This window comes from Podarcis filfolensis, assembly GCF_964270895.1.
Source record: "Podarcis filfolensis genome assembly, chromosome: 9".
Taxonomy (NCBI): domain Eukaryota; kingdom Metazoa; phylum Chordata; class Lepidosauria; order Squamata; family Lacertidae; genus Podarcis; species Podarcis filfolensis.
In genome coordinates this window covers 66369823-66394942 of record NC_139610.1, presented here as the reverse complement: position 1 = coordinate 66394942, position 25120 = coordinate 66369823, and the positions used below count along the sequence as shown (strand labels likewise).

The following is a 25120-nucleotide window of genomic DNA, read 5'->3' as shown; positions in this document are numbered from 1 at the left end:
CCTAGCAGTTCAAAAGCACACCAGTGCAAGTAGATAAATAGGTACCGCTCTGGCGGGAAGGTAAAAGGCGTTTTCATGCGCTGCTCTGGTTCGCCATAAGCGGCTTAGTCATGCTGGCCACATGACCCGGAAGCTGTCTATGGAGTGAGATGAGTGAGATGAGCGCCGCAACCCCAGAGTCGTCTGCAACTGAACCTAATGGTCAGGGGTACCTTTACCATTACCTTTTATCCTGTCCTCTAAGGTTCACTGGCTGATATTCTACATGATGATGAAAGGTTCTGGACTCCTCTTTTCGACCTGAGCACCCTAGATGTCTCCCTCTCCTGCAGCGACAAGCTCCTCTTCCCTACAGGTCTCCCAGAACCAGGAGAGGCATGAAGAGGGCGGAGAAATTTGCATCATGAAGGTACAGTCTCAGATTACTTGAGGAAAACACTAGAGAGGAGGGGAATTAGGCAGCTGTGGGAAGGCAGTCTCCACAACTGCTTCATAGGAGCAAGACCTACTGTTCTCATTTGGTCAGACACTCCTGTGCAGATCCTGTTTCTTTCTAACAACAACAACAACAATTTATTTATACCCCGCCCATCTGACTGGGTTTCCGCAGCCACTCTGGGTGGCTCCCAACAGAATATTAAAAACATGATAAAACATCAAACATTAAAAACTTCCCTAAACAGGGCTGCCTTCAGATGTCTTCTAAAAGTTTGATAGTTGTTTATTTCCTTGACATCTGATGGGAGGGTGTTCCACAGGGTGGGCCCTCTGCCTGGTTCCCTGTAACTTCACTTCTCTCAGTGAGGGAACTGCCAGAAGGCCCTCGGCGCTGGACCTCAGTGTCTGGGCTGAATGATGGGAGTGGAGACGCTCCTTCAGGTATACTGGGCCAAGGCCGTTTAGGGCTTTAAAGGTCAGTGCCAACACTTTGAATTGTGCTCGGAAATGTACCGGGAGCCAGTTTAGGTCTTTCAGGACCGGTGTTATATATCCATTGACTTCATGTGATTTACTGCCGGCTTGTTCCTGCCAGATGCCCACAATAAGTGGAATAAGGGTCAACTGCAGGCAGAGCCAACTAAATCTGCTTTTGTCTCTAACCTCCTCCCTGTTGAGTTCTATAAAGGCAATACTGGGGCTAAGGGAGAGAAAGCTGATAGCCGGTGCCACTCTTTGGATGGGTTGTAAGCACAGTGGTACCTCGGGTTACATACTTAATTTGTTCCGGAGGTCCGTACTTAACCTGAAACTGTTCTTAACCTGAAGCACCACTTTAGCTAATGGGGCCTCCTGCTGCTGCTGTGCCGCCAGAGCACGATTTCTGTTCTCATCCTGAAGCAAAGTTCTTAACCTGAAGCACTATTTCTGGGTTAGCGGAGTCTGTAACCTGAAGCGTATGTAACCTGGGTACCACTGTAGAAAGGCAGGCAGCTGGGGCTTGGCTGAGGAAGACTGAACTTCAGGGCAGTGCTCCACTTCTCCTAATGGATCAGCCTCCAATGCTGGCAGGCTGGGATCCTGAGAAGGAGAGGTCCACACTGAAACATTTTGTTGCAGACCTCACACTTCCTTAATCTTTTTATTACTGCTTTGTCAACTGCCCTGAGCTTTCTACTGTAGGGTGGCACAAATGCACCTTCACAAAAGAGATACTAAGCTTGCTTTAGATTCAAAAGCATCCCTCACATCAATAGGTTTCAGGGCTCCCCACCCCCAGACAACTCGGGACTTCCCATTGCCTACAAACTTGTCAGCGGGTCAGAATTCCCCGTGCTGATAATATATGGAGGGCATAAAAGGCAGTTGTGGAAAAAACACACACCCAAAACCTTCCAAAGCATTGATTGTATGGGAACAATAGTGAGAGTTTCCCAGGCTGAAAACCCTCTGAAATACTGATTTTGAAGATTTTCACAATACAACTATTCTTTTCCTTTAAAAAAAAAAATCGCATTACATCCCAGCTCATTTGAACTTCTGAATGGAATATCATGCAAGAAAGAAAGGGGTGGAGAGTTAGGGGGCAACAGAGGGGTGTGGGGCGTCTCCATTTGGGCATTATCTCCCTCCACCCCATCTCTCCAGCATGTATAGCAAGTAAGCAATAATTCTTACAATAATCTCAAAAGTTATTGCATGTTACTTTGCTACCATCACCAGTTTGGGCTGCCTTTTAAATTGTGCCCCCCCCCACCTGAAGTCAGGAGTGTTTTCGATGCCACTGTCCTATTTTCTCCAATTAGATTATTTTCTCTTCTGCTAAGTTTCAGTTATTTAATAGTGTCATCTTATTTGCATTGTTTTATTCAACGTTGCTTAGTTTAAGCTGTTGAATTAGGTTAACTTATTTGTCGTACACAATTTTGCATGGATTGTTTGTTTGGTGTGGATTATTTTTTTTTAGGTTATTAACACTATGATGTGCTTGTGAGTCACTTTGGACACAATCATAGAGGATGACAGTCTGGATGACAGTTACTGAAAATCACAAGTGCGGAGAGTGTGGTTGTGTCCAGGTCCTTCTGTCCAATTTTGCATCGACATCTGTTTGGCCTCTATAAGAACAGGATGTTGCGTGGCGAGTTCCCGCCCACCCCCAGTGGAAATAATGATGCATGACACAATTATTAAGGTTAATGGGCTAAATAAGGCCACAACTTCATTGGTTACAGGGGATGACCGGTATTGGCTTAGGCACTGGTCCTAACCAACTATATCCGACTTCAGCCCGTCCACTTGAAGTCCAGGAAGGGTTAATCACTAGTAGGGGGAGCCTGCTGATGCACATCAACTAGGAACTCCCCCGGGGTCACCAGTAGAGGGCGTGCCTTAGGCCCTCACCTCCCTAGGCTTCGGACAGGGCCACACCCCCCGGAATCCTTTATCGGACTACCCTTCAATATGCGGGGCAGGTGATGGTGCTACCTCCCCTCTTCCATCTACAGAGCAATATTAATGTCTAACCACCAATACCAAGAAAGTTGTGACAATTTGCCACGAGGTAGGCGAATACCAAGTGGCTGGTGCCAATTTGCCAAGTGGAAAAAATCCTGCCAGGCCCCTCAACAGTGACCAACCAAGGTCCATAGCAAGGTCAAGGAATGAAAACCTTAAAGGGCAGGAGGGTGGGAAAAGCAGGAACAGCTGGAAGGCACAAAGAGGGAGATCCCCAGCCGCGTCCTGCTTTAAATAAGGCAGGCCACACCCCCAGAGCCAGCCGATTGGCTGGCCAGGAGGTGACATGGCCGGGAATCTCCCCAATCGCGCGGGGGCTGGGTTCCAGCTGCCTCGCGCGTGGTGGGGCCGTGAAGCCCGCAACTTCACCTCCTCTGAAGGGCGGAAGTGGCTCTGCCCTCGATAGGTCACTGGTCTGATCTGGTTGGCTCTTCTTCATCTGGTTCCTCCCTGCCTAAGTGTAGAACCTTACATTTCTCCCTACTGAAATTCATTTTGTTAGCTTGGGCCCAGTTCTCCAATCTGTTAAGGTCCTTTCGAATTCTGATTCTGTCTTCTGCATCATTAGCTACTCCTCCCAGTTTGGTGTCATCAGTAGATTTTATCAGCATCACCCTCAATTCCTTCATCCAGGTCATTTATGAAGACTTTGAACAACAACGGGTCCAGGACACATTTTCCTAAGATTACGAGGAACCATTGATGAGTACTCCTAGGGTTTGTTCCGCCAACCACCTATAGATCCACCTAAAGTGGTATGAGACGGCTTTCAATGTAAGCCTTAGTTCCCAATAGTAACAATGGAGCATACATTGAATCATAAGGGGGTTCATTTTCTATTGTTTTCAAACAAAAAGTGGTTATTTTCTTACTGCTCTTAATACAATTTCTAGCTGCTTTGTGGTATGTCTGTATGCCTTGCCATCCATTTAAACCACAACAACTTGTCCCATTGATTTCAAACGTTCAACTAACATTATTTTAATTTTGCCACCCGCACACCAGCGCTGATTTCTTTCTCCTGAGTAAATTCCTTTCCTTTTCGGCTGGGGGCGGGCGGGATATAAATAAAATTTTACTATTTATTATTATTATTATTTCCCCCTTTAAAAAGTGAGCTCAGTCACCTCAATCTCCCAACATCACCCCTCTTTCCAAAGGCCTCCTCTCAGGGAAGAGACAGCAAGCTGGTTTCTGGAAAACAAAACAAAACAAAAAAACTGCGGTGGAAACTTTCCCGCTGTTATCTTGACAACCTTCTTGTTATCAAAGTGGGCCGATATTAGGCTCGACCATAAACACTTGTGGCAGGGAAGAGGCACAGGCTGGATCGAAGTGCAGACAGAGCCGCTAACTACAATCCCCCCGATGTAACAGCCATCAGAACTTCATATCCTCATACTGTGAACCTCCATTTTCCCCGGCCCTCTTACAGCCGCTCAGCGCTTTCCCTCCTCGCTGCCCAAACCACGAGGGTCGTTGGCAGAACGTTCTGCAAGACTTCAAACTGCAGGCCCTGCTGTTAATCGCTTCAGGGCAGCATTTCTGCTTTGCCGGAGAGCGAGTGATTTAACTATTAAACTGAGCTGGGCCGCGTGGCTTTTGAACGGAATCGTCTGCGAGGTTGTGTCAGGTTCAAGGTTGATGAGAGCAAGAGTGCTTCTCTCTTTTTCTCCTCTCGCTGTCTAAACAACAGACAAGTGTCCGATTTTCCAGGGATGGTCTCTGAATGACAAAAGCCACCTAGGCTTCTGATCTGATCCTGGAATGTCCCTGTTTTCCCTTCCAGTGCAGCTGCCACTGGGCTCAGGGAGGAGGATGAGTGGGCACTTGTCCCGAGCAACTGCGGCTGAGAGGGAGCACCCTTTTGCTTCTTCATGGTCTCTTCATGACTGCTCCTGCTGGCCTCCTCCCTTGGGGAGGTCGTGGCAGCGGGCAAGGAGAAGGAGGGACTGCCATCACCAAAGGCCAGCCCTGTGTGACACACCGGCTCTGAGGGACAGGCAGAGGGGAGGGCCGCCCTGGGTGGGAAGAAAAGGGGAGCAGAACTCAAGTAGTCTTGAATTTTTAAATATAAAATGCTTTGTGCATCTGGATCTAATCTTGCCCCTTTCTAAAATTAATTTATTTATTGGTGTGTGTTTTTCTTCTTGTAAATCCACCAAAGAATAAAATAAATAAAATCAGGATTTTGGAGTTTCTAAGGACACTGGTGGCGCTGTGGTCTAAACCACAGGGCCTACGGCTTGCCGATCAAAAGGTCGGCGGTTTGAATCCCCGCGACGGGGTGAGCTCCCATTGCTCAGTCCCTGCTCCTGCTAACCTAGCAGTTCGAAAGCATGTCAAAGTGCAAGTAGATAAATGGGTACCGCTCTGGCAGGAAGGTAAATGGCGTTTCCATGCGCTGCTCTGGTTCGCCAGAAGTGGCTTAGTCATGCTGGCCACATGACCTGGAAGCCGTACGCCGACTCCCTCGGCCAGTAAAGTGAGATGAGAGCCGCAACTCCAGAGTCATCCGCGACTGAACCTAATGGTCAGGGGTCCCTTTACCTTTTTCAGGACGGTGGAGGGCATGTGTGCTGTGTCCCATTAGGGTAGCGGTGTTGCCCCTCACCCTTCTTCTGATAGGAAGTGCTCTGCGGGGTGGGGAGGGGACCGTACAAAAACAGGGGTTGAGGAGAATCAGTTGTTGGGGAGTGAGAAATGTCCCTGTTTTCATCTGAGGAATGTTGGAGGGTAATGAAAGACAGAGGGCCTTCTCGGTATTGGCACCCGCCCTGTGGAATGCCCTCCCATCAGATGTCGAGGAAATAAACAACTATCTGACTTTTAGAAGACATCTGAAGGCAGCCCTGTTTAGGGAAATATTTATTGTTTGGTATTTTATTGTGTTTTTAATCTTCTGTTGAGAGCCACCCAGAGTGGGCAGGGTATAAATTACAACAACAACAAAAACAACAACAACATATTATTATTATTATTATTATTATTATTATTATTATTATTAGTCAACTTACATAACAGCTGCAAAACTGCTTGATGGTTTGATAGGCCACATTTTGGGCCAGAATGTGCAGCTTCCGCTTTGCAGGATATCACTCACAGAATGAGTTGCATGGCCACATCTGCATTATGCATTTAAAGCACTTTTACAGTCATGGCTTCCCCCAAAGAAACCTGTGAGCTGTACTTTGTTAAAGGTGCTGAGTGTCATTAGGGAATCTCTATCTACATCGCAGGCGTGTTTGTGTAGGGAAATCTACTCAGCAATGGGCAGGACTCACTGACAGAACAAATGGGCCTCTTTCCCCCATACATCCCTAGGTTGTAGCCACATTTTTGAAGTTTCCCCTCAGGCCAAAATATCTTGAGGTATTATGGACGGAAGCCAAAAAGGTTTCAGTAAGAGGAGCAACATTTCTTAGGGGAGTAGTGAAGGTGGCAGCATTTGCATAGTTGTTCATTTATTAAAATGTTTGTAGGCCTGCTCTTCAGCAATGCTCTCTGTGTGGCTGATGGCAAAATGGCAAAAACCACGACTTAAAAACAAGGAATGAAGCAAAACAGCAGCAGCAATCAACGAGGGGGGGAAAAGACGTGAGCATAAAACCTCCAAATGTGTCAGATTTGGAAATTTAGCTCTCTAGTCGAGTAAAATGTGCAAAAGTGTATATGCTGAGGTAAAGTGAGTACATTTGGTGACAGTAGCGGAAAAACAAAGATGGTGCCTGGAGTACCTCTCAGGATGGAGACTTCCAGAGATGGGCTGTTGCGGCCAAGAAGGACCTCTCTTCTAAGGACAGGCAAATCTGTCACATTTCTTTTTTTTTTTATAAATATTTATTCAATTTTCCAATTTTATACAAACACAAAAAGAAAAAGAAAAAGAAAAATATTAAAAACAAATCAATTTCAGTATCAATTTTTCAATAACATGTTTCTTTGACTTCCTCATACCTCCCCTTCTTGTTTTCTAGTTCAAATTGTTAATCCAGCAAATCCTAATCTCTTAACATTCCTTTTAACTAACACCTTTTTTCCCCCAATCAACTTTTTTAAAAAATTTTATAACTTGAACAATATTAATCCCAGTTCTTTTTATCATAACAGCTAGAGACCACATATATTCAATCCAGCATCTTTCAAAGTTCATTAATTTTGCAATATTTCTGTAAATAGTCCTTAAATTTCTTCCAATCTTCTTCTGCTGACTCTTCTCCCTGGTCGCGGATTCTGCCGGTCATTTCTGCCAGTCCCATACAGTCAATCAACTTCATCTGCCATTCTTCCAGAGTGGGTAGATCTTCCAGTGCTTTGCTATAAGTATTCTTGCTGCCGTTGTAGCATACCTAAAGAAAGTTCTGTCCTTCTTTGGCCACATTTCAGTTTCTCCCCATTTCTCATTTTTCCAAACTTAAGTTCACTTCTCCATGTTTCCGCATCGGTGTGTGTGTTGTTTGTGTATATGTCAGCATAAAAATTTTACCACATTTTTCTCCTAATAAGCATATTTCTTTCCTAGGCATTTTTGCCGAGTTTTGCAAGTGGCTTCCCCTAATATAACCCATGTTTGCATGTTATTGTCACCAACCTATGCATTTTTAAAATAACGCTTTACCCTAGCGGATAGAGAACTGCGTTGCAAAATCCGGAGACGTTTCAAATTGTGTTTCAGTTCCCGCATTATATCAGAAGGTGCGGATTTAACCAGTTCACCTTTAAATGTGGACGGAACCACATTTCCACGCTGCCTATCCCTGCTCATGCCATCGCTCACCTCACCGGGTGATGGGTAGGTCCTTTGGCGGCTGATCTTAAGACATGGGCAGGTTCAGAGCACAGTCTCACTCCAGAAGCATTGTCAGGGAGCACATTCCGGATTTATATACCAAATATTAGATATTGTAACAGAAGGGGAGCCATTTCAGTGAGCGAGCACCAGCTGTTTGTGTCGGGGGCATACCTGAGAAAAGACATCAAGCTCATTCGAGCATTGCTCTCATCGCTGACAATATCAAGTCACCGTTTGAAATGTAAGTTGCAAGTTCCCAGGACCACAGGAGCTTGCCTCTTGTTTAACCCGCCTGCTGTCCTGGAAAAATTGAGGTCAGAGTGCACCAATTGGGTCTCTGCCTCTTTTGTCTTGCATATTGAAATGTAGTTTGATGAAAGGAGTAGTCGTGTTGCAGCCAGCGTCTACCTCCAAACCATTCGATGGCCAAGGGTGAGTTATTATGGAGCGATATTGAAGCTGGGTGGCCAGTTGGCACCACCGAAAAGGCCCTCCTTTTTCCAAACATGGGTGCAAGGAGGGACGCTTAGGTTAGGTTAGCCAGGGCACTGAGGTTACCACCCTTGATCTTCCTTTGTTGGAATCGGTGGGATTTTGTAGCAGGCACAAAGCAGGGCTCTTCCGAGGCAGCAGAAGAAGTCAGCGCTCCTCTGAAGCCGAGATGCAAATGTGTGTGTGTGTCTGTCTGTTTCTCAGGGTGCCATTCATGTCAGAAAGAAGCAGGGGCTTTTGGCAGTGGAGCATACATCACACGACTTTATGGACAGGAACAAGTAGAGCCTGGGGAGAGAGGGTTAAGAAGCCTCCAAGGTCTCTCCGCCATTGATCCTTGCATGCTGTGAGCCTTTCCTCTGCATCCGACCTGATTTGAAGCTTCATTTCCCCCCTCAAACTACAGTATCTGTCTGTCTATCCATCTGCCCTAGTTCCCAATACTGTCACACTATAGGGGCTTTGGAGTACAATACATACCCTCCAACATTTCACCGATGAAAATAGGGACATCCTGTTCCATAATAATAATAATAATAATAATAATAATAATAATAATAATAATTTTATTATGTATACCCTGCCCATCTGACTGGGTTGTCCCAGCTACTCTGGGTGGCTTCCAACATATACAAAAACATAACAAAACATTAAACATTGGGGAAAAACTTCACTATACAGGGCTATCCGCCAGATGTCTTCTAAAGGTTGTATAGTTACTTATCTCTTTGGCTCAGGGGGTCTCATAACTCCATACCCTCCAACATTTCTCTGATGAAAATAGGGACGTCCTAAGGAAAAGCAGGACATTGCAGGGTCAAATCAGAAACCACGAAGGCTTCTGTAAATATGGGACTGTCCCTGGAAAATAGGGACACTTGAAGGGTCTGCTATAAGTGAGCAAGTGTTCAACTTCCTGGATGATCTGAAAATGCTCTGACCATTTTGGGATGCCACCCATTTTGAGGGAGAGGCACAAAGATCGGGACCGCCTCTCCTGGTATGTCCCACGGAGGACCTTACGGTCTTCAAACAAAAGCATCTTGGAGGTCCCATGCCACAGGGAGGTTAGGCTGGCCTCAACCAGAGCCAGGGCTTTTTCGGCTGTGGCTCCGATCTGGTGGAACACTCTGTCACAAGAGACTACGGCCCTGCGGGACTTGACATCTTTCCGCAGGGCCTGCAAGACAGAGCTGTTCCACCAGGCCTTTGGCCAAGGCACAGTCTGACCCCCTCCTTTGGTAATCCTCATAGAACTCTAGCCCAATGGTTGCCATTAATTTGATTTTGAATTGATTTTAGAATGCTGTGTTACTTTTATTGTTGTTAGCCGCTCTGAGCCCGGCTTCAGCTGGGGAGGGCGGGATATAAATAAACTATTATTATTATTATTATTATTATTATTATTATTATTATCCATTTTCAAAAGTTAGCTCAGCTGGTTAGAGTGTGGTGCTGATAATGCAAAGGTTGCAGATTTTAACCTCTTATGGGCCACCAGCATGTTCTTGCATTTCAGGGGGTTGGACTAGAAGATCTTCGGGGTCCCCTCCAAGTCTACGGTTCTATGATCAGGATACCTTGGGCTACACGTTCCACATTTTCCAGGTTTCTAGATCTTGTAGCTCCATAAATGTTACAAGATCTAGAAATCTGGAAAATGTGGAACGTGTAGCCCAAGGTATCCTGATCATAGAATTTGAATTATGGTGCTGGAGGAGACTCTTGAGAGTCCCATGGACTGCAAGAAGATCAAACCTCTCCATTCTGAAAGAAATCAGCCCTGAGTGCTCACTGGAAGGACAGATCCTGAAGCTGAGACTCCAGTACTTTGGCCACCTCATGAGAAGAGAAGACTCCCTGAAAAAGACCCTGGTGTTGGGAAAGATTGAGGGCACAAGGAGAAGGGGACGACAGAGGATGAGATGGTTGGACAGTGTTCTCGAAGCTACCAGCATGAGTTTGACTAAACTGCGGGAGGCAGTGGAAGACAGGAGTGCCTGGCGTGAGCTGGTCCATGGGGTCATGAAGAGTCGGTCATGACTAAACGACTAAACAATAACACAGATCTTGTAGGGCTTTCTGCCAGCTCTGTGAGCCAGTGAGGGAATGGGGGCAAAGCATCTGCATATATGTTTCACATGCATACTTGCGCACATTCAAAGCAGGTACCCACCTTGCCTTTTTCCAGCATCCCTCTGACCGGCACGTCATGGCCAGGTATACATCCTCATTAAAGGGGCTCATTTTCTTTGGCATGACTTTACCAGCAGTCATTTCTGAAGCTCAAGGATGTGAAAAAGATGGAGCGGTGCCAATGCTGAATGGACTCAATGCAACTGCTGAATGAAATGTCAGCTGCCCAACTAAATATAACCCCCAAAAGTAGAATTTATGCCTCGTGCAGCCCTTTCCGCTTTATTTATTTATTTATTGGGATGATATGAGAGGACAAGGAGGAGGGGGGGTGGAACCCAACCAGGAAGTCAACGGGCTGTAAATGTAATAGGTAATTCCAGTCTCTGCTTACCTTTACAAAATCCCAGTTATGCAGGGAAGACAATACAGTGATCAAAGCAATGATGAGATTTTTTTAGCGGCATTAACCGTCATGACCTAGCAAAATGAAAGAAAATGGTTTAACAGAACTGTCAGATCCAATATAGCTAATAAAGGCATGGATAAATGTTTATTACATACCGGAGACAGATAATTTCTGTACAGAAATTGAGAATGACCTTTCCTGATAACTCTTATCTGCCTGATATCCTGAATATGAGGGGTGGGGTGGGGAGAGGGAGGGAGGGAGGGAGGGAGGGAGAGAGGGAGAGATATGTGGAACAAGGGAAGAGATGTAAGAGTGGAAGCGGGTTATACTTTTGGCGATGCTTATGAAAGATGGAAAGAATGCAGAGGGGAATTTCAATTCTGCATGTAGGCACTGATACAAGATAAAAGGGTTGGGGGTTTGTGTGAAGCTGTAGAATGTCACCCACCCTGTTTTTGGCAAGACGCCGTAAGAATTAATGGAGTGGGCTGGAGAACCAAAAGAGAAATGGGAAACTGCCCAATGCTTTGGGCTTTCTATAGATGTTCGTAGCCTCAAACCCACGAGGTCTGGAAAATTGTGTCCATTTAGTCTCTAGAAGCTCCTTGATGTTTTGGACTCTCCAAGGGCATGTAAGGTAAAGGTAAAGGGACCCCTGACCATTAGGTCCAGTCGTGGCCGACTCTGGGGTTCTGGTGCTCATCTCGCTTTATTGGCCGAGGGGGCCAGCGTACAGCTTCCGGGTCATGTGGCCAGCATGATTAAGCCGCTTCTGGCGAACCAGAGCAGCGCACAGAAATGCCATTTACCTTCCCACCAGAGTGGTACCTGTTTATCTACTTGCACTTTGACGTGCTTTTGAACTGCTAGGTGGGCAGGAGCAGGGACCGAACAATGGGAGCTCACCCCGTCGTGGGGATTCGAACTGCTGACCTTCTGATCGGCAAGTCCTAGGCTCAGTGGTTCAACTCACAGCGCCACCCGCATCCCCCAAGGGCATGTAGATGACCCTTTTTGTCCACCTGCTAGACCTGGATCCCAGGCGGTTGAGGGAATGGCAGCAGAGTGATGATAAGAGCAGAAAGAAGAGGAAGGCAGAAGCAAGAGCAAGTATCCTTCCAGTTACTTCCAGTAGGTCTTAAAGGATCTGCACTGGCTCCCAAAATTCAAAGTGTTGGTGCTGACCTTTAAAGTCCTAAATGTCCTCAGCCCAGTATACCCGAAGGAGCATCTCCACCCTCATCGTTCAGCCTGGACACTGAGGTCCAGCGCCGAGGGCCTTCTGGCGGTTCCCCCACTGCGAGAAATGAAGCTACAGGGAACCAGGCAGAGGGCCTTCTCGGTAGTGGCGCCCACTCTGTCGAATGCCCTGTTGTCAGCTGTCAAACAGATAAACAACTATTTGACTTTTAGAAGATATCTGAAGGCAGCCCTGTTCAGGGAAGTTTTTAATGTTGGTTTACTGTGTTTTAAATAATTTGTTGGGAGCTGCTCAGAGTGGCTGGGGCAAACCAGTCAGATGGGCAGCATAGAAATAATAAAATTAATTTATCATCATCATCATCATTATTCTGTGGCTGGAGATGACCAGTCGTACAATGGGTGGATTCCCACCCAACATCCCTCAGATCTCCAGATCAAACCCTCCTGTGGATCAAGTCATAGCACCAGTAATACTGACCATGCCATGTAGAGCCTTCTTTGCAGACAAAATGCTGAACAACTTTGGGAGCAAATGTATATGGTTTGTGCTTTTGTTTGAAATGTGTTTTGCCTTTAGGGGAGTTAGGCATTGGTCTCATGCAGGAACCATATTGATGCTGCAAAATGGCCACTCCCTTGATGCCTCCTTACCCTCTTCCACACACATTGCAATGTAGGATCTCAACTGCACAGTCCGAGGGGCCCGGTACTCCATTCCACCAAAGATCTCGAACTCGAGACCACCCTCTTTTGACTTTCAAGAGGATTATTTAAAGTGCCAGGGAAATAAGCCGCGGGCTTCAAACCAGAATATTTTGTCAAAATCAAATTTATTTCAATGAGGGAGGCTCACTCTAATGCCTGGAAAGAAATGCGAAGATTCAATGAGGTATGAATAGCTGGAAGATGGGACAATTACCACCTCCTGAAACAATATATTTGTAAAGTTAATTCCTCCCGAACGTGAACAATCTCCTTACACTTGACCCTTTTCTATTGCCTCTTCCATGGTTGAACTCTCCTTGAACTTTGAAGATCCATCTTGAGAGCCTGAGATGGCCGTCTCTTTTGCATCTGGTTATTTTAGCTCCAATTTGCAGCCCTAAAACAGCAATTATAGTGATATACTGCCGAAGTCACCCGATGTGGATTAGTATCGGGATCAGCACATCTATGTACAGGAGTCATGAATGGAGGGACTAGGGCCATGATTTTAAATGACTTGATTAATTCTGAAACAACATTTCAGAGTCCATTAGGTCCGGCAGGTGTCCGGGTTCTTGTCTGCACAGCCCCCACCCCCCCGGCACCAAATGGCCATTTTACCCTCCCTTAAAGAGCTAGAAGTGCTTATATTTATTGTTCCTCTTCTCCTTAGGGCTTTTCCTTTGCTCCCTTCCATGAAAAGTTCAGTGGCCTTTGGGGTCAATGTGGACAATACAGTCTTTTCCTAAATCACGTTGCTGGATTCATGTCACCCAATTGTAATTTGTCCCCTCAAATATCCAGGCGTGGTTAGTCCTGGAATTGGATCCTTGCTGAGAACGACTTCTTCATTCCTTCTCTACCCAAAAAGGAAGCAGGAAACATAGGGTCCGTTTCACACATGCATGGACACCCTTGAATTCTCTGGGCTCGTTTGCTCTACCCTTGGAATCTGCACCATTGGAAAGCATTATGTTCTGAGGTGATTTGAGGACACCTGAAAGGTCAGTCTGTGACATTATGTCCATGATGTCCCATCCCCTCAAGTCATCACTCCAGGTTGAAGCCATTAAGGTGTATGTGTGAACCAACTCACCAAGTCAAATCTTTTTCATCATCATCATTTTTAATTTGTATACCGCCTTTCTATCTTACAATACTCAAGGAGGTTTACAAGCTGAAGAAACAAAAAATGTACATCTTATAACAATCTAATGCGATACAAAAATGTGATAATAAAACATAACTTTAAAATAGGCAACCTCCATCAAAAAGGTAACATTCAACAATCATTAGAATAGTATAAAATAATAATATCAACATATAAAAGTTAAACAGAAATCCACTCAACAGTTACAATAATATCTAAACTATAATTAATAAAATAACGGCAAGCCACAGTACATAAAACAATACAATACATATTGAGAAGCAGAGAGTAGGGCAAGGCAGGTGGAAGGAGGCCTTGCCTGATGGAGTCTCATGTGCATTCCTTCTCTATAAAAGATCTTCAATATGATCAGTATAGTCACCTAACATTACAGAATGGCTCTTGTTTTTTCCATAGTGGGAGATAAACCCTTACTTACAGGACTGACCCATTACTCAAGAGGTCAGTAGAATGCCCAAGGCGATAAATGGTCGTCATTCATTAATTTCCGGAACAAGAAATACCAGGAAAATATCACCGTCGTCATTATCGTTTATTTTTCTGTTGCCCTTTCATAGTTAAAACCATGCTCAACATGAAAAGGTTCACATCATTACAAAAATATAAGTACTCATAAGCAGTAAATAAAAAACATGACAAAACGTACACAACAAAATTAAACAATGTCCCCACAATCCCCTTATAATTACTTAAGATCTGAAAACAAACACACATCCAACTGTATCCAATCATATCTCCCCCTGCAATATTATAACTAATATCTAAATTCATAATGATGCTAGCTTAGCTGATATCAAATAAGATAAGCATAAGCTCATAATCTGAGACCCTTCACTGTGCCCTCCCATCCCCAAAGGAGAGGAAGATTGTAAGAAGAGATAGAATCTGTTCTTTACTTGTGCCATGCCAAAACACAACCTCCCCAGAATGTTTTGTTCCGCATCTATGTTACTATAGGCACCAAACTTTGTTTTATTTTCTCATGTGCCTTCATTCTGACCTTTGCTTAAAAGCTCGCTTTCATACAACCCTCTGTGACCCAGCTGCTGTTTTCATACGTCTGTGTTTGATTTCTTGATGCTGCTGCATCTGTCAGCGAGGTTATTATTTTGGGTTGTTTGGCAATTATTCCCAATGCCTTGTTTGTAACCCGCTTTGAATGCCACGAGAGCAAAATTTCAGAGCATGTATATGAATGAATAAATGTTATTCGTTCATTTATTTAAAAATTTATAGCCTGCTTCTCACTTGTGTCTGGAGGGGCTTGCAAAGACAAAATAAAACATGCCCTGCTGTCCTTGTCTGACCCAGTCTCCCAAAGTACCCTTTTTTCTACCAAAGGTGAGGGATTTTTAATAGCCAGCCAGCTTCTCTGGAGATGTGGAGTTCCTACAATATAGGCCCAGTCCACATATATAAGGCTTCAGCATCTTAAAAGTGGGAGGCTTTCTCTCAAAGACCATCATAAGGCACAGGGCAAGCTGCCAAGTATCTTTGATGCATGAGGGCAGCACAGATGCTCCAAGCGTCCCTGTATTCTAGGGACAGTCCTGGATTTTCAGAAGCCATCCTGGTTTCTAATTTGAAATGTCCTGCTTTTCCTTGGGATTGTCCACATTTTCATTGGAGAAATGTTGGAGGGTATGGAGTTATGAGACCCCTGAGTCAAGGAGATAAGTAACTATACAACCTTTAGTAGACATCTGAAGGCAGTCCTGTATAAGGAAGGTTTTTTAATGTTTAATGGACTGGGTATAAGTAATAAATTTGTTGTTGTTGTTGTTGAATAGGACACCCCCATTTTCATCAGAGAAATGTTGGCGGGTATGACAGCACTAGCCAGGCATTTAATACCACCAGCCGGCTCCATAAACACAACCACGAAAGTGGAAAATTTTAGTGACTTCACCTTAAGACACTAAAAATAGTCTATAAAGTGCTGTGGTGGTCCTGTAGTAGCAACATATGGTCCTCCTTTTTTTCAAAAAAAATTAATATTTATTATTATACATTAATTAACATAAACTCAACAGATTCCATACAATATATTACATACATTGTATGCATTACATACCCTACATACCTTCATGACCGACATTGCACTACACGTGTTAGGCTTCCAACTCTTCTCTTTATGCTTTGTTACCAATCTTAACTCTGTACGCAGATCACATTGAATCTTCTACTTTCCCCTCTTTGTTATTCTAAACATATTTTACTGTACCTTCCCTCTGTTTACAAGATTTAATCTGTATCTGCCAGGAGACTTGCATTGTCCGTATAATTTTTGAGATATTCTTTGAAAATTGACCATTCTTCGTTGACTTTTTGAATGCTATTTCCTGCTATTCTCCCTGTTAATTTTGCAAGATGTAAGTATTCAATCATTTTTGCCAACCAGAGCAACATGTGGTCTTCCATCCCCACCCAAATGTAACCAATGGCTAGCAATGATGAGGACTGCAGACAAGCAACATCAAGAGGGGCACAGGTTTTCCACCATTTCCATAACAGGGGAGCTCAGATGTCGCCCTCACATTGAGCTTTAATCTGGAGCTGTGGCTGTAGCTCACTAGCTAGTTCTGGTCTCCATAGGGGAGACCTCTTCACTTAAAGGGTCCCAGCCTGTTTCTCCAGCCATTGATTCCACTAGGGTTTCTGAGCTGGAACCCTCAAAGTCAGAGCAATATATTGTCCTCAGGAGCAACAGGTGACTTTCCCCCCAAATGTTTCTGGTTGGTTAAGTATATCTGGGTCTGGCCTTGAGGACAATTCCCTCTCCTACTCCGATTCTTGGCCTCATCCCCTGAAGAATGGGAATCTGACTCCAGGGTCATGGCAGGGAGAAGAATGAACTGTTGCAACATCTTGCAAAAAAATAATCAGCACCTTAACTCTAGCATCACTCTCGTATTAAAACTAATTACGTGATGTGCTTCCATCCTGCAGCAAATGCTGTAAGGGTTTGAATAGTGAAATGTATCAAATAGGCACCCTAATTCATTACATTACTTTGCAGAGCCAATTGTTGTTGTTGCTGTTTAGTCGTTTAGTTGTGTCCGACTCTTCGTGACCCCATGGACCAGACCACACCAGGCACTCCTGTCTTCCACTGTCTCCCGCAGTTTCGTCAGACTCATGTTTGTAGCTTCGAGAACACTGTCCAACCATCTCATCCTCTGTTGTCCCCTTCTTCTTGTGCCCTCCATCTTTCCCAACATCGGGGTCTTTTCCAGGGAGTTTTCTCTTCTCATGAGGTGGCCAAAGTATTGGAGCCTCAGCTTCACAATCTGTCCTTCCATGGACTGCAAGAAGATCAAACCTATCCATTCTTAAGGAAATCAGCCCTGAGTGCTTACTGGAAGGACAGATCCTGAAGCTGAGGCTCCAAGACTTTGGCCACCTGATGAGAAGAGAAGACTCCCTGGAAAAGGCCCTGATGCTGGGAAAGATGGAGGGCACAAGGAGAAGGGGACAACAGAGGACGAGATGGTTGGACAGTGTTCTCGAAGCTACCAGCATGAGTTTGACCAAATGCGGGAGGCAGTGGAAGACAGGAGGGCCTGGCGTGCTCTGGTCCATGGGGTCACGAAGAGTTGGACACAACTAAACGACTAAACAACTAAACAACAACAACTGCAGGCATGTTTTAGGTGCCAGCTCATCCACCAGATAGCATTAAAACCTTCCTGCCTCCCGTAATCTCTTCCCCCTTTGCTACGTGAGCAGATTCTAGCACACAGTCCCAAGCTAACGGCAGGCATTTGGCAGAATATCCAAATGGGTTATTTTACTTTATTTATATCCCGGCTCCCTTTTTCTCAGGACTGTCAATTTCCCCCGGCGGAGAGGCGAACGACAGTTAAAGGGACTTTTGGTGACAACCCCTCTGTTTAATGAAGCTTGGAGTTATGGGCAAGCGACTTGAAGTGCCGTTATTATCTGCATGAGCGGCTAAAGGCCGAGGGTCTCGAGATGTGGAAAGAGGTTTCCGCTGCAAATGGGAACATTGATCATTCATAATCAGACCAACCAGGTCAGGTGGGGCGGGGGGAGAGCGCCGGAGAGATGAAGAGGTTTGCGGGAGGGGGGCTGGGAGCTGACGAATGAAGCGGCAGTGCTTGGGGTTAATGTAATATTCAAACAGAATGAGGTCTTCATTTTCTTAGGAGCTTGTCACTTTCCCCTCCCTGTGATGCCTTTGCTGTGCATTGCAGTCAGGAGAGAGCGAGAGCGGGAGAGCTAGAAGGAAGCAAAGCTCACCTTATGTTTGGCAGGGAAACGAGACCAGAGGGAGGACATCAATTTTTCCCCTTTCCCATTTGCATCAGTTGCGTACAGGCCTCTTCAATATGGTCCAGGCTCTGTTTTTTCTTGCAGGGGTGACCCTGTGTCTTTGCTGACCTGTAAGCACTGCAGAAGAAGAAACCAAGTCAGTTGACAGATTTTATTTATCACACCCACACCCCTGTTACTCCACAACAACCCTGTGTGGTAAAAGGTAAAGGGACCCCTGACCATTAGGTCCAGTCGTGGCCGACTCTGGGGTTGGGGCGCTCATCTTGCTTTATTGGCTGAGGGAGCCGGCGTACAGCTTCTGGGTCATGTGGCCAGCATGACTAAGCCGCTTCTGGTGAACCAGAGCAGCGCACGGAAACGCCGTTTACCTTCCCGCCGGAGCGGTACCTATTTATCTACTTGCACTTTGACGTGCTTTTGAAATGCTAGGTTGGCAGGAGCAGGGACTCAGGAACGGGAGCTCACCCTGTCATGGGGATTCGAACTGCCAACCTTCTGATCAGCAAGTTCTAGGCTCTGTGGTTTAACCCACAGCACCACCCGCGTCCCACCCTGTGTGGTAGATTAGGCTGAAAGATACTGACAGGTCCAGAACTGCTTAGTGAGCTATAGTTTAATGGGGATTTGAATCTCTAGATCCCAATCTGACATGCTTAACCATCACACTATGACACTGACTCTCGATGACATTATATTGCATTGGATAACCCTATCTCGGAACCTCTGCAAAGTAGGTTTCATTTGGCTTGAAAAAAACCTGATGAATTGCCCCCAAAAGATGCTAGATTATTTTTGCATGCCACCACAGCGGCAAGCCTGCTATTAGCAAAAAATTGGAAATCTCAAGAAATACCAATGGTAGAAGAATAGCAGATGAAGATGTTAGAGTTTTGGGAGCTGGCTGACCTGACTGGAAGAATCCGCGAACAGAAAGAGGAGGAATACCAAGAAGATTGGATGAAATTTAAAGAATATTTAACCAAATACTGTAATATAAGATAATTAAGAAGATACTTGAAAGTATTAAACAGGCCTAGGATTATAATATGAATGTTGTATAGTAAGATGGATTTAAGACAATAAGAAAAGAGATGAAGATAGTAAATGGAAGGAACTGATTGTAATAGAAAGATGTTTGGGAGAACTGTTACAAGGAAACATAATGAAATTCAGTTGGGGGGATTCGAGGAAGTCACGTAATAATGGAATTTAAAATGAATACAAGAAAGAATATGTGTTTTTATTTTTATTTTTTATTTTTCTTCTAGTATTGTGTATTTTGTTTTGCATGTTTTATTCGTTATGGATGTAATAAATCAATAAAAGTTTTGAAAAAAAAGAAAAAGAAAAAGAAAAAAACCTGAAGAATTTCCATGCTGGGTTAGACAACTGATTTGTCCCAGGAGTTCCTTGTGCACAGAAATGTCCAGCCAAATGCCACAACCTTGTTCCGAGTGCTAGTCTTGGTTTGGATTAGGTTGGGGAATCTTAATGCAACCTTTCCAGCAAGTGCTGTTGCAACCAGGAGCAACAAGTTATAGTTCGAGATACAACCCTCAGTATCAGCATGGATGTGTAAACTACCCTGTGCTCTTTGGATGAAGGGCAGTACATATGGCCCACCCCCTTTTGTTATAATGATTTAATTTATAGCATTTTGTTATAACGATTTTATTTATAGCGTTTTTTATTTATAGCGTTTTTTATTTATAGCGTTTTTTCCTGTGTGTAGATCCAATCTAAAACACTTTGCCAGTTCCTCCAAGACACTGCTTAGACAACTACTTTTCCTGCCTCAGCTGCAGGGTTGCTAACCATGGTCCTGAACTACTGCTTTGGTCCCTGTCCAAGGTGCTGACCTTGCTGTAGTTTCCTGTCTATTTCAGAACCTTTATTTTGCAGGTTTCTATCTAGCTCAGGCCATCACCTTCTCTTGGTAGTAGACAACACAGTGGATTAGGACACCTACTCTGTGCCCGCCCTGTTCAAACTTTGCCTCACGCTCTGCAGAATGTCAAGACAGGAGCATAATACAAGTTTCATTTTTGAAGCCCCACATCAGGAATTTCTCTCATCATTTTTGCATGCTTGTAGCTTAGTGGCTCCTTGCAAAGTTAATGAATTTCAGTGTTTTCCCTGGACAAATCACTTCCCACCAGGAAGATTTCGCCTGTGAAACTCATATTCGCATACTCCTCTTTATTAAACTTTTAAGCAGATCTCGGGTCTCTGCACAGTTTACAACCTCCTTCTGGTAAACAAGTTTTAAACAAGGTGCCACATCTAATTTTGCAACAGCAGACAAATGGAGGACAGCAAGGAAGGGAGCTAGCTAGTCATTCCCAATATCCCTCTTCTAAGTATTGCCAGAACTGCATCTCCTCTCCCCTGCCAAACTTTAAAACATGGAAACTTTTGTTTTAATGGGCTACATACATTTCTGTCCACTCCCCTTGCAACAGGGCAAATCAAATAGGGTTACCTGAGCCCCAGGTGTGTCAAGGAAGCATGGCAGTAGGGAAAACAATAGCTGGTGCAATTGGATCAAAACTGAGGTGACTTTCTGGAGGCCTGTCGCAACCTTGAGTCCCCAGATGTTGTTAGACTACAGTTTTCACCATCCCTAACTGCTGAACATGCTGGCTGCTGGTGGTAAGAACATAAGCCAAGTCTACTGGATCAGGGCAATGGCCCATCTAGTCCAGCATCCTGTTCTCACAGTGGCTAACCAGATGGGAAGCTGTCAAGCTGCATGTGAGCGGAACAGCACTCTGCCCTGTTTAGGGAAGTTTTTAATGTTTGATGCTTTATGGTGTTTTTAATATTCTCTTGGGAGCCGCCCAGAGTTACTGGGGCAACCCAGCCAGATGGGTGGGGTAGGGTACTACTACTACTACTAAAAATAATAATAATGCCCACCTGTGATTTGTAGCAACTGGCATTCAAAGGCATAATTCCGTCTTTTGTATTTATTTATGCGTTTTCAGTTTTACAGTTACATACATTTTTACATGAAGTTACATATTTGGACTGTGTGGACTTCCCAATCTATCTTTTATTGACATTCTAATTCATACCCTTTCATTGGCTGCAGTCCCATTGAACCCTGTTTCATCCTTTCTGTTGCCTTGTCTTATTTACTGCTGATCATATTTCTATCCCACTTGAAAATTAACTGTAATACCTTCTCTTTTTAGATATTCTCCTAGGCAATCCCACTCACTCTTTAATTTTTCTTCATTCCAATTTCTTATTTTAGCCATTTTACTTGCTAGTTCTCCAAATTCTATTACTTCCAGTACTTTGCATAGCAGTTGCATAAAAAAATAGGTTTTAAAAATTCATTTGATATTTCTTCCCCAATTATTGTTAATAGGAAAGCTCCCAGCTTATTGGAAAAGGTGAGTTGAAACATTTTTTTTTCAGTTCCTCATAAGCCATCCCCCAAAATTTCTTTGCAAAACTACATGACCACCACATGTGTATTAATGTTCCTTCCATTTCCAGATACTTCCAACACAAGTCCGAGCCTCTCTTATACGTTTTATAGATCTAACTGAGTGTCAGATACCATCTGTTAATTACTTTTAAAATATTCACTTTAAGGCTGAGAAGTTAATTGTCTTATTCCATAACCTTTCCCATGCCTGAAGCTCAATGTTGTGTCCAATATCGGTCAGGCAGCAGAGGAACCAACCCCTACATCAGGTTGCCAGGAATGGACAAGACAAGGGAAAGTCCTAACCATCTGCTTTTATTCAATATTCACAAAGAGAGGCCTCTCAGAATAATGGCATTGCTCAGTGTGAATCTCCACCCCCTCCCAATTCCTCATGAGTCATCAATATGGGTGCTGCTACATACCCTCTGCCTTTGAGCTCTTTGCTCTCCTACTTTCAAGGTCCGCCGTGTTCTGGGAGACGGAGGGTCTGGAATGCTTTCTAAAGACACTGAGTCCATCAGCTATCACTCACCACCTTCTTCTTCTTCTTCTTCTTCTTCTTCTTCTTCTTCTTCTTCTTCTTCTTCTTCCTCCTCCTCCTCCTCCTCCTCCTCCTCCTCTTCTTCTTCCATTATTTCCCAGCTTTCCCCCTCATCTGCCTCTTGAGTCATGATCTCCCTCAACCCCCTGTTGTAATTTTGAACTGTCTCCTTCTTCTCTGCAAGGGTCAGGCTGGGCAGGCGGTCCCCACCATTCCTCCTCTGCCCAGTCCCTGACAATATCTGACACCCATTGCCACCTCAAAGGCATAATTCCTGCGACAATGGAGGGAGAACAGGGCCAACATGGCTATTATCCATTGACAACCTTGTCCTTCGTGAATTTGTCTAATCTTTATTTAAAGCCATCCATGTTGGTGGCCATTACTGCCTCCTAGGAGAGCGGGTTCCATATTTTAGTTGTGCACTGTGCAAATAAGTAAAGTGGTACCTCAGGTTAAGAACTTAATTCGTTCTGGAGGTCTGTTCTTAACCTGAAACTGTTCTTAACCTGAGGTACCACTTTAGCTAATGGGGCCTCCTGCTGCCGCCGTGCCGCCGCCATGTGATTTCTGTTCTCATCCTGAAGCAAAGTTCTTAACCCAAGGTACTATTTCTGGGTTAGCGGAGTCTGTAACCTGAAGCGTATGTAATCCGAGGTACCACTGTACTTTCTTTTATCTGTCCTGAATCTCCTCAACATTCATCTTCAATGGACGTCCAGCAGCAACACTTTCTCCATGCAATGCATAGTGGTGGAGGTCAAGCAACATCTGGGGACCCAAGATCGTGGGGAGGATGCCTTAGAACTAGATCATATCCACACCAAGAGGTTGCTATGCACGTCTTGCATCAGGAAGTTTGGTCTAACACTGATAGCACAACTTTTTCTGAACCCCTCAGACTAATGTGCAGGATTGCAATCATCTACCTCATTATGCTCCTTCAACACTGCAATGCAGTTCTTGACAGTTTAAATGTACCTAAATATGTGTTTTGAACTAAAACACACATTTAAATATTACAATACATATTTCAATAAATATTTTAAGTGTGTATGTGTTAAAAACTAAGGTGAATACAGGAACAGAGTTGAAGTATGAGAAAGCATGCAACAGTGACATAAGCCTGAAATAAACAGATTTGCCTAGCCTTATTTTAAAAGTGCAATGAGAGTCATTAATGGTCAGGGCAGTAAGTATTGTCTACAAAAACATACATCAACATTCTGCACTGCAAACCTTGCCAGAAAAAAACAAAATGAGAACAATTTGTACAACCTGCATCCATTATGCAAACTGAGCCTATTTGCATAGATTTTCCTATGCTGCAGAACTCATTTGGCTATGTTTTATTCTAGGGACTAGATTTTTTGTCAAGATATCTCAGGTAGTTTCCTTTTTTCCCACTAGATGGCTGCTTGGATCATTTCACACACACACACACACACACACACACACGTCCCCATTTTGCACACCTTGATGCAACTTAAACTGAAGATTCTGTGATGGGATTTGGGCCAGAATGAAAAGTACATGGAATAGCTAGAAAAGTTCACAGATATGTGGGATTTCCTCATCCAGGATAACCCCCCCTTAAGACCTTCTGGGGTGTATGGGGTATTAGGTGAGGGGTAGTACCTTTGGTGAAGGCCACATCATGCACTTTTGGGGGTAGTTCGTCCATCTTTGGCCCCCATCCTGCACTCAGCTCTCACCTGCAGCTCCTAGAAGCTGTCAGCATGCAGAAGCAGCCACACTTCAGGGAAATCTAAGATGAACTTATAATGTCTGGTTTCAATAGATTTTTCAAATGCTTAACTTAGTCTTTTAGATAAGTTCATGAAGATACCAACAAAAGGTAAGTTTGGTGATATTCACAATACTGAGAGATGCTAGTGGAGTTGTAGATAGATGTTGATGAAGTTGTAGATGACAGGGTGCCAGCGTTTTGCGCCAGTTTCACCCTGGCAGTCCAAATAATCAAGAGGCTGAACTCCACTAGCATCTCTCGGTAACACTCCAGGAAAATGGCTTTGACTGGCCAGCTAAACCAGGTGAGGGTAGCTGAAACCCTTGATAAGTTAGGGACTTTCTCTGCATGCAAAGACAGGATTGAGCAGATGAAACCATTAGTGGATTCAATGGTCAAGAAGCCGGTTTATGCACATGCTGGAAGACGGAAGGGAGGGGCAGATGGGGCTCATCAACCTGGAATGGTAGCCCATCTAGGAGAAGGAAAACTCTGATCCTAAACCTCTGCGGCCTTGCAGGATATCTTTGGGGAAAGAAAAGGCTTATGAGTAAACCCTACACAAATCCAGAGTGGGGTCCCTAAGATGCTTGGATGGCACCTTGTACAGCCAGTGCGGTGTAGTGGTTAAGAGCGGTGGACTCGTAATCTGGTGAATGGGGTTCAATTCCCCACTCCTCCACATGCAGCTGCTGGGTGACCTTGGGCTAGTCACACTTCTCTGAAGTCTCTCAGCTTCACACACCTCACAAAGTGTTTGTTGTGGGGGAGGAAGGAAAAGGAGATTGGGAGCCGCTTTGAGACTCCTTTGGGTAGTGATAAAGCGGGATATAAAATCCAAACTCCTCCTCCTCCTCCTCCTTCCGGCAACTCTAGAAGCCAAGCTGGTTCCAAATGTCTTGCTCTGCTTTCCTCTGGACCACGTTAGCAAGGCCAAGAGGGGGAGGTTGTCATCTGGACAGTTCAGGGCCTCCACACACCCTGCCCAGGCTTGCGTCCAAGAGAGGTCACTTTGGTGTTGCAAACACAGTGGGTTAACTTCACCCCTGGAGGCAAACTCCATTGTCTCCTGAGATAGACAGATGCTAACAATACCTTCTGCTCTGCAGAGTTAAGTTCTTCTGATATAATGTAGTTGTCAATAACAACAAGTCATTGCATTTGAAACCCAGCTAAGTTTTCAGTTCAGATGAGTGAAATGACGCACAGCGTAAATTAATAA

At 44.5% G+C, this 25120-nt stretch overlaps 1 long non-coding RNA gene across 1 annotated transcript in view; it reads left to right on the top strand.

The window, feature by feature from the left end:
• The window catches only part of LOC310742625, a 657991-nt gene continuing 632871 nt past the window's right edge, over positions 1-25120 (top strand). Inside the window, exon 1 of the long non-coding RNA XR_014538623.1 lies at positions 1-41. This is a non-coding gene — a long non-coding RNA (uncharacterized lncRNA). The remainder of the gene's footprint in view (positions 42-25120) is intronic.